Source organism: Monodelphis domestica, chromosome 2, assembly GCF_027887165.1.
Source record: "Monodelphis domestica isolate mMonDom1 chromosome 2, mMonDom1.pri, whole genome shotgun sequence".
Taxonomy (NCBI): Eukaryota; Metazoa; Chordata; class Mammalia; order Didelphimorphia; family Didelphidae; genus Monodelphis; species Monodelphis domestica.
In genome coordinates this window covers 137305461-137315167 of record NC_077228.1, presented here as the reverse complement: position 1 = coordinate 137315167, position 9707 = coordinate 137305461, and the positions used below count along the sequence as shown (strand labels likewise).

Below are 9707 nucleotides of genomic sequence, written 5' to 3'. Positions count from 1 at the left end.
CTCGGGAGTGATGTCACCATAGAGAAGATCTATGCTTTGCCTCATCACGCATTAATCATCATTATTTTCCATCTCGGTGCCATTAATATCAGGGAGTTCTTTAATGAGCCTTTTAGCAGTCAACAGCTACTACGGTAACCACCTCCTACCCTGACTGCTGTGTGGGGCGACTGTCTCCAGCGGCGCCTGGCCTCTGGTCACCACCTCCCCGTCCTGCCTCATTTCCCCCAAACCACCAAGCCCCCTTCTCAGCAGCCCAGGAGGGTGCAGGCCTTCAGGAGGCCTCACCTAAGCGCCGCCCTTCACCCTCCCCACTGGGCTCCACAGAAGGTGCCTGAGGGCAGCGCTGTCTCATTTTTGCCTTTATGTTCTCCTTAAACAGTACAGTTCCGGCCACAAACGAAGCACTGAAAAATGCTGGTTGAATTGAACGGATCCGAACTGAAGAATCGTTGCTTATCCAGGTCAGCATTAAACTTAATGAGCCCATCTGGTAGGTCCAGCACTGAGCTACGGAGGCATTGCTTACTTCTGGCTGAGCCTCTGATCTCGCTGCTAGAGGTAACTGCCAGGGAGGAATCAGTACCAGCTTTCTAATGGAAAGTCTTCTGCCAGTTAACTTAGATAACCCTGAAAGGTTAAGTCACTTGTCCAGAGTCAGACATCCAACCCATGTCAGGTGAGTTAGCTTTCCCCTTTAATGAGCTTGGGTAAGCCAGTTAGCTTTCCTGAGCCTCAATTTTCTCATCTCTAAAGTGAGGAGTTTAGACTAGAAGGCCTTTAAGGCCCCTTTAAGATTAAGATTTGAACCCAGGTCTTCTCTCTCTGTCTCTGTCTCTGTCTCTCTCTCTCTCTGTCTCTCTCTGTCTCTCTCTCTGTCTCTCTCTCTCTGTCTCTCTCTGTCTCTCTCTCTGTCTCTCTGTCTCTCTCTCTGTCTTTCTCTCTCTGTCTCTCTCATCCCCTCCTTTTCTCCCTCCCTTTCTATCTCTTTCTGACTCTGTCTCTCTTTCTGTCTCTGTCTCTCTCTGTCTTTGCCTCTCTCTCTTTCTCTCTCTACTGTCTCTTTCATGCTCTGTCTCTCTCTCTCCCTCTCTTCCTTTGTCTCTGCCTCTCTCTCTCTCCCCTTTCTTTCTGACTCTGCTTTCTCTTTCTGACTCTGCTCATCTCTCTCCCTCTGTCTCTCCCTTTCTCTCTGTCTCTTTCTGATTCTGTCTCTCTTCCTCTCTTTCTTTCTGTCTCTGTCTGTCTCTGCCTCTCTTTCTCTACTCTCTTTCTGACTCTGCTAGTCTCTATCCCTCTCTTTCTTTCTGTCTCTTTCTTTTTGTCTCTGTCTCTGTCTCTCTCTGTCTCTGTCTCTCTCTTTATCTCTCTCTCTCTCTCTCTCTCTCTCTCTCTCTCTCTCTCTCTCTCTCTCTCTCTCTCTCTCTCTCTCTCTCTCTCTCTCCCCCCCTCTTTCTTTCTGACTCTGCTCATCTCTCTCCCTCTCTTTCTTTCTGTCTCTGTCTCTCCCTGCCCCAGCTCCAAGCACAATCAGGGTCTACACAGGAAACAGCTAGGCCTTGTGGGGCAGAACTTGGGGGAGTAAAGCAGGAATGAAGGAGCAGTTAGGGTTTCTGTTAGCCGCAGGGTCTTGCTCCAGCTCTGGGGGAGGAGGCTGATGCTGGCAGCCCAGCTGAGTCAATGGTCTATGGTCTCCACCAGGATAACTGCTAACAGAAGAGGATGCTTGAAATGGAAGGTGTGTGTGTGTGTGTGTGTGTGTGTGTGTGTGTGTGTGTGTGTGTGTGTGTGTGTGTGTGTGTGTGTGTGTCCTAGGAGCTCCCGGCCTAATAGGGAAGACAACATGTAAACCATCTTGCACAGACAAGATGTGGACAAGACAATGGCAGCTAATCCCACATCGAAGGCATTGATTAGCCTGATGGGGGATCTGGAAACAGTTTCTTGTAGAAAGTGAGATTTTAGCTAGGACTTGAAAGAAGCTGAGAAGCTGTGAGGGACCCATTTTATAATGGTTTATTAAGATCTTTCATAAGTACAGGAATATATATATATATTATATGTATATAATTATATAACAAATTTAAATGTTTTGCTTTTTAGGGATAAAGCTTAACATTGTAAGTACTTAATGAATAAATCTAAAGGAATGTTATGAGTAGGAGGTTCAGTTACCTTCAGGAGGTCACAACAAACATTAGGAGTGACTGAATGCCCTATTCAATCAGTGGCAATGGCTCCCTATTACCCTGAGATCAAATATAAAATTCTCTGTTTGGCTTTCATAACTTAGCCCCTTTCTTTCTTTCCAGGATTCTAACACTTTAGTCCTCTCTACATACAAAGCAGTCCAATGATATTAGCCTGCATGACATTCCTCACTCAAGACTTTCCATCTCCTGGTTCAGGTGGGTTTTCCCTGGCTGTCTCCCTTGCCTAGAATGCTCTCCCTTGCAAAATCTCCTATGTTTATTATTATTTTAAGACTTCATGTTAAATTTCTTTTTTTTTAATGAATTTTGTTGACCCTGGTACATAACCCCGATTGCTTAGCCCTTGTTGCTCTTCTGTTTTAGAAAAGATACTAAGGTAGAAGGTAAGGGTTTAGAAAAACTTTTTGTTGAATATAAATAACATCTTAATGAAAAAAGTAACAACTTGGAAGATGTTTAACATTTATCTCATAGCCACAGATAAACTTCGTTTCCATGTTGGACTTTTTTATTTGAACAAAGGTTTTGTAATATTTGGCTTAACACCAAACACAGTCTTAAATCTGGTTCTGCATTGTTTCTTTCTGCATTTTGATTAAAAACAAGAACAAAATGAAAATGTTCACTCAACAAATATGCAGTAGAAAATGGAAAAGGAATTTTACAAGCTCTCCTGCTGAGAGAATTAAATTCATTTTTAATTTCTAGCCAAACATCGATGACTGTCATTTTTGGATGATGTTTGTAGCTCAAAATCCATTGATGTGCCAATTAAATTTTCTTTTGCATCCATTGTTAATTCATCAGCCAGAGATATAAAAGACAGATCAAATGTGTTGCAAACTCAATCTAATTTATTGTAAATTTCAGGAAAATATTCATCTAAAGTCACTTGTAAAAGTTTCATATGATCACTGATGTCTTTTTTGACAGTCTGATCCAAAGATAGTTCATCTTCTAATAAGAAATTATATAATGTCACAAAGCACTCAGTATTCTTCTCAATTGTGTGGCTCTAGAATTTTAGTTTCTTAGTTACAGTTTTCATTTTATCCTGAATGTTGAATATATGCATCCTATAATAATATGTTCAGTTTATTAATTTTCTAAAAGGTGTCTGCTAAACTTGTTCATCTTTGAAGCTATGGCATATCACTTTATACTTACCCAAGTGAAAAGATGGTCAGGAAAAAAACCAGAGAACTCTTCTTCTTTCAATAGATGAATGATAACTGCCATAGAAATTCCATCTAACACCTGTGTCTGTTGGAAGTTGTGACAGAGGCTGGCACTAAAGGAAGAGTTTTCTCCTCGTCTGGAGGAGGGGCCCCAGGAGGCTGGAATCTTGAGAAGCCAGAAGGTTCCTTCTGAAGAGCAGTTGGTCTCTCAGTTTTGAGAAGCTGAAGAGAGAGGGCTGGTTAAGACTCTCCTGAGGGTTACCCACTGTTTTCCTGCTAATGATTGGAAATCATTAACCCCAACATTTCCCAATTGAAAAGACTACTGAAGAGAAACCTGAGAAAAGACATTTTTGAGTTTCTGTCAGACTTTACCTCAGCTCCTGGTGTCCTGGGTCTGAACTGTGGCCAAGGGACCAAACCCAGGGTCAGCCAACCTGACTTTCTCTCAGGGGGCTCAGGTTGCCAAAGCCTGAGTTCCCCACAAACTCGAGGAGGGAGGGAAAAGGGGTTAGTTAGAAAGAGGGACACCCTTTTCCCTACTTTACTTTCCCATTCTTTCCCCTGCCAGTCATTCCTTTATACTACCCTAATTGAATTAATTTATGTTAAAGTGGTCATCATTTCCCAAATTTGAATCAAGTGTGAGTGAATAGCTTCAAGGGGAGAGACATCTTCCTAAGAAGAAACATTTTAGTCTCTAGTAGTGGAGAGGGACAAGAGGGATAAGAGCAAATCTGGGAGAGGAGCCATAGCTGAGGAGGGAAGGCTGATGATGGAAACTAATCAAACCCCTTCGTCTCTCTTTGAGTCAACCTAAAGATCAGCTATCTTTCCTAGATCCTGTTTCTTTTACTACCCACAAACCTCCATTACAAAGTGTAATATTCTTGATGCCCATCTCTTTGCATAAAATGGTAGCCAATGGAGAGTTAATAGGTCTTGATTTTAGAAGATTATTTTGATAGTATCATCTAACCCACTTTTAAGCTGTTGTAGCATTGTGGTGTTTTTTTTTTTAAACCCTTACCATCCATCTTAGAATTAATACTATGTATTGGTTCCAAGGCAGAAAAGTGGTATTGGCTAGGCAATTGGACTTAAGTGATTTGCCCAGGGTCATACAACTAGAAAGTGTCTGAGACCAGATTTTAACCCAAGACTTCCCGTATCTAGGCCTGGCTCTCAATCCACTGAGCTACCCAGCTGCCCACTGTAGCATTATCTTTGATTCCAAAACTTGTTTATGTGTCTCCAGTGTATATATACTATATTGGTACTAATTTTTTAATGCACAAAACAATATCCCCAAATTTCCCAGGCATCAATTTTATACCATCTGTGCAAATTCCACAAGAGGACCAATTGATTTATTTTTCTTCACATATAAATTAATTAGATTTAAAATGCCTTTCTCAACTGGTAACAAAACAGCATATTCTACTTTCCCATCATGCAGATATCTTACAAATACAATTAAAATTGCTAGCTTACAAACATCAGTAGTCTCATCTAGTTGCAAAGCATAAATGTGACTTTTTTGAACTCCTTCTATAATAATTGATTCAATATAGTTTGGCATATCATGTATCCATTAAAACACTGTATTGTTAGAAATGGGTATCATCTCCAACTTGTTAACAGACCTATCCCCAAAAAGCCTTGACAATTACTTTGGCACAAGGAAAAATTATTCTGCAATATTATCAGCTTCCCCATTTTTTTTTTTACAATTTGGAAACTTACTAAATATGAAGCCTCTATTTCTTTTCTACTTTATTGTTTATTCATGGAAATAAACCAATATTGAGTGTTTTTACATCTTATTCTCTCCACTTAAAAAAATAAACATGTTTATCCACATTTTATGCTTTGATTGTGTGACTGGAAATATGGGTTTCAAGTCTGTGAATTGCTCAAACTGTAAAGATAATTTTTAGCATCTTGATTTTATATCAAAAATAAGTGGTCGCCATGGGGAAAATTCCCAAAGATGAAATACCCAAGTCAGCAGCATTTTATGGAGATTTTAATTAATATAAATGAAGGAATTGAAGAAAGGGAGAGAGGCAGAGAAAGAGGAAATAATAGGAAGGCTAGGGCCTAGGCCAATGGCCTAGGCCTTTCTTTTAAGAGAGAAAACTAAGTCAGTCTTTAATCACTCACCACAAGATTGTCCCAAGCAAAACTCTAGTGTTCAGAGAGACCCTCCAGTTCAGCTTACAAAGCTGATGTAAATCAAACTCCCCTGAACTGGTTCAGACAGCTCCTTTAAAAGAGAATTTTCTCCTATGTCACCTCCCCTAAGTTTTCACATCTACCAATCACAGTAGATGCTTTTTCAAAGGACTGACCATTCTTAATTCACAACTTGTTGTCGCCTTCTTAATTCATATCTTGTTATCACCTTCTCTGGGTAGACTAGAACTTCTGAGTATTTCACATCTCTTTGCTAAGCTTGCCCTTTTAGTGATTAATTTGACCTTCATAGGTACTTAGCACCCTTTTGTATTAATCTAAAAATAGACCTAGCTTAAGGGCTTTTGCCTCACTATAAATATGAGTTAAGTACTTTTTCATTGTTCAGTAAGGAGTCTACAACTTTATCTTCCCCTAAGGTATGCCCAAGTATGGGTGGAGTAATTTTAAAGTTCCCAATACATTCCTGATCAAGTACCTCCATTGTTTAAATGGGAATAGCCTTAACCAAATGTTTTAAGGTAGAGTTTGAGCCATTTTAAGATTCACAATTGTAAATGCTGAGACAAAAGAAATGGCTTAAAACTATTTGCAAGAATTTCTATTAAAATTATACATTGTGGTCATGCACATTCATTATTCCTAGGAAATGAAAAAATAGATTTAGTGTATTCTTCATGATATTTTCTCTCTTGTTTTTTATACTTATGATACAGGTATCTTGAACACCTATATGAATTATTTCAGAATTGTGACCTATTAAAGGTCTTTAAAATTTTTTTACTTTATTTTTTATCTCCATATTATTTAATCTCATAATTGAACAATCCCCTAAAACCAAAATCCCCCAAACAAATACTCAAATAAACAAGTGATGAATCATATGTTTTCATCTGGCTTTATACTCCAACAGTTCTTTCTCTGGAGGTGGATAACATTCTTTGTCCTACGTTCCTCAGAATTGTCCTGAATCATTGAATTACTATTAGTAACAAAGTCTATCACATTTGATCATTCTACAATATTGCTGTTACTGTGTATAATGGTCTCCTATTCTGTTTATCTCATTCTGTATCAGTTCACATAAGTCTTTCCAGCTCTTTCTGAAATTATCTTGTTCATCATTCCTTATTGCACAATAGTGTTCCATCACCATCATATACCACAATTTGTTCAGTCATTTCCCAATTGAGGGACATCCCTTTAGTTTCCAATTCTTTGTCAACACCAAAAGAGCAGCTATAAATATTTTTGTACCAACAGGTCCTTTCCCATTTTTTTCTCTCTTTGGGATACAGACCTAGTAGTGTTATTATTAGATCAAAGGATATGCAATACTTTTATAGTCCTTTGAACGTAATTCCAAATTGCCTTCCAGAATGGTTGGATCATTTCAATTTTGCCACATTCCTTCCAACATTTATCATTTTCTTTTATTGTCATATTGGCCAATCTATCAGCTATCTTTTTACCAGTTTCCTGATTGTACTGAAACTGAATGAATACTTTGAGATTCCTCAATAATACATTTTTCATCACTCTTTTTCTTACACTTTCAGTCTTTACCCAGAGATCCATTTGGGCTGCTATAAATTTATTTTTATAATTTACTTAATACTCATAAATTTATTTTTAAAAATAAAATACATTTCTATAAAAATTCATTTAATACTCTTCTTAAATACATAACAATACTATAGCAGTACAATTGATGAGTATATGTATTCCTCCAAGCAACTTTGTTTTGTAGCAGTAGAAAAATATTGGGGCATTCTCCCATGGCTAAAATACTGCTGTTGTGGCGTATTAAACTCCATGAGAGAAGCCTACCAAGCCAATTGATGAAAATGAATAGTTAGTTATGTTACAAAATATTTAACTTTTCTCCTGGCTAATGACAAGCACCATATTAAATGATAAATATACTTAAACTTTAATTGCATATATTGCTTCATTTTTAATAATACTTATATACAAACTAATCTTTGTAAAGAAAGGTCATGTGACCTTCTTGTTTGCCACTGGCACTGTGATTTTTAGATTTTCTACACCCTGATTAGTTTTAAAAAATCCTAAAAACAGGAATGTCTACACCCCTACTTAAGGATTAAGTTTTGAGGAGGATGACCTATGACAGACATGTCCTAGCAAGTGACAAATAAGAAACAGCTGACAGACCCCCTGGGCTATCCTAAGTCAAGCTTAAGCTACCATTGGTACATGTGAGATGCAGGAAGTGATGTAAAAAAAAAAGTCTATATATTCACATCACTTCCTCTTGCGGGTCTCTTTTGGTGGCGGATGCGTTGAGCTCTGGGTCTCTCTCTCTCTCACACACAGACATTTGGGTTTGGCAGCAGTGTAGCTGGTGGCAGCGTGCTGGGCATCTTGGAGTGCCTGCAGCTCTTGTCCAGGTTTGGTGGTGAGCATTCTTGGTGCGGTGACTGGGAGAAGCTCAATAGCATGAGTCAGGTGAGGTGTCTTCCCTGAGCTCTCTTGAAGCTCTCTTGAACTTTAGGCTGATTCCTTTTTTTCCTTTACCTTTCCAAACACTATCCTCTCAGGAAGCTGAGCTAGTTTTTATCTTCTGAGGAGGCCTCATGCCTGAGTTCTCTGAACTCCCCTTGGTTTAGGCTAGGCCAGAGAAATCTTATACCCTTTTTCCTCTCTCTTCTTCTTAATTCCTTCCCTCTATATTAATTAAACCACCATAAAATTCCCAAACTGATGAGTATTTTTATTGGGATTGAATTAATCCCTGGTGACCATTAATATGATATATTAGTCAAAACCCCTAAATTTACCCCTTACACACCCCAGGTACATTCTCAAATAAACTCTATTGAATTGCTCACCAATGCCACCAACCAGTTTAATTGTAAATCTGCCAGATAGTAGCATAGTAACATAAACAGAGAATAAGGGTCAACAGTCTTCAGATTGCAATAAGAGGCAAAATTAAGTTTGTAATGGCCCATGATGGCTTCAGAATGGCTGGTAATGCTCATGCCCAGCAATCATGGTTTTCAAATAACCTGATATTCTCATTGTGGGAACATAAACATTTGTAACATCTTGACCATGTAATTACACAGTTGATGAGGTATGATTACAAGATAACAGAAGGAAATGAAAGAGTTACCGTGCTGCAATGTTCCAAATGAAAATGAAGGTATGAACTTATTTCTAACTATCTACTGAGAATCAGTTTGTGCTCAGATATCAAAATCTTGTAGCGGTTTGGAAACAATTTGATGTCAGATTGAGAAACTACATGAATATTTTTTACTTAGACAGCTATATAGCACAAGAGAATATCAGGCTTGGACATGGGAAATTCCAGGGTCCAACTCTAGCCTCAGGCACCTCTTAGTTATGTGACCATGGGCAAGTCACTTAACCCCAATTGCCTAGCCCTTACCACTCCTCTACCTTGGAACTATACTTAATATCATTTCTAAGACAGAAGGTAAGGGTTTAAGAAGGAAAGAATACTTTGTAATTAGAGGCAATCAGTTTGATGTAATAACTTTGTGAACATCAATATTGTTTGTACATGATCATGATGACTTAAAATATTTGCAAACAAATCTATAATGTTTTAAATATGTACACATTTGTTGTCACAATATATTTCTTATGAACTGGACAAATCTTTGCTGCTTACAGTACCATTTATGTTTTTTAGTAAAATCCCTTTGGACCATTATCATGAATTCTCAAGGGTTTCACAAACCACTAAATGGAAATCCCTGGGCTAAATCACATTACCCACAAAGAAGCTATAGAATTTCTGTTTCTAGAAATGTTAAGAAAACATGTATTCTGGGATGGTATGGTGAGAAATAAAATATGTCATAGGTGAACAACATCAATTTTTGGTAAGGAAAATTCTTGAACTTTCAGCTATAGAAACAACCAAAAGTCTTTATTGTAGTAATGTATGGTAGAAGTGATTGGGACCATCAGAGGTTATTATTTTACTGAAAATGCTTAATTAGGGCCTTGCTTTGCTTTTATCTGAGAACTGATGCTCTTTATTTCCAGGATGGAGGAGGTTTCAAGAAGCAGTTAATTCTCATGTCAAGATGAAGAAATAGGATAACATTCTAGATCC

At 38.2% G+C, this 9707-nt stretch overlaps 1 long non-coding RNA gene across 1 annotated transcript; it reads left to right on the top strand.

Moving 5' to 3' along the window:
* Positions 1–334: 334 nt before the first annotated feature.
* LOC103101081 (uncharacterized) lies at positions 335–6214 on the top strand. Its single transcript, XR_001627456.2, has 3 exons — positions 335–464; positions 2313–2408; positions 3435–6214. It is a non-coding gene; the product is annotated as an uncharacterized LOC103101081 (long non-coding RNA).
* The last annotated feature ends 3493 nt before the right edge of the window (positions 6215–9707 follow it).